Genomic DNA, 572 nt, shown 5'->3' on the forward strand with positions numbered 1-572 from the left:
CTGTTGATCTCGGTGAGATCTAGTGACATAGTGGAGGCAGAAGCAATGGAGTACCTAGAGGAGTCGTCATTCCATAAATGATGACTAATAAAAACTAGGAAGAATGGTTTATTACAAGTGAGTGATACAATCTATTCTAGTCGACATTCGTATTTAGCTCTCAATAACCAAGGCAACTGTTTGAGTCTGTGCTGCTCACTGCACTTACATCTGGGAATTGAGTCATTTTGAGTGCTTTCTCCATCAATTTTATTCCCATGGGGAAAGATGAGGAAAACTTGTTCCAGCCCTTGACTGGCTTCATAAAAAGTGACTATAGTATGAGTGATGTGGATTAAAGAAGAACACTTTGGGGACTGGGTCCCAGCAGAACTGGTTTGATGGATGTGGCAGAGACGCACACCCATGCTGAAATGCTTCCACCACTACCACCACCACTGGATCCACAAGCCTTTTCCCCCACCAGCCTGTGATCTTCCTGCATTCGGCATCAATGCATGTGCTGCATGAGTTTGAGAGGAATTTATAGACTAGTATTGGTCATATGGGCTAATATCGGACTTATGGACTTG

Source organism: Echinops telfairi, unplaced genomic scaffold (genome assembly GCF_000313985.2).
Source record: "Echinops telfairi isolate 266 unplaced genomic scaffold, ASM31398v2 ScPeMD7_443;HRSCAF=831, whole genome shotgun sequence".
NCBI classification, from domain to species: Eukaryota; Metazoa; Chordata; class Mammalia; order Afrosoricida; family Tenrecidae; genus Echinops; species Echinops telfairi.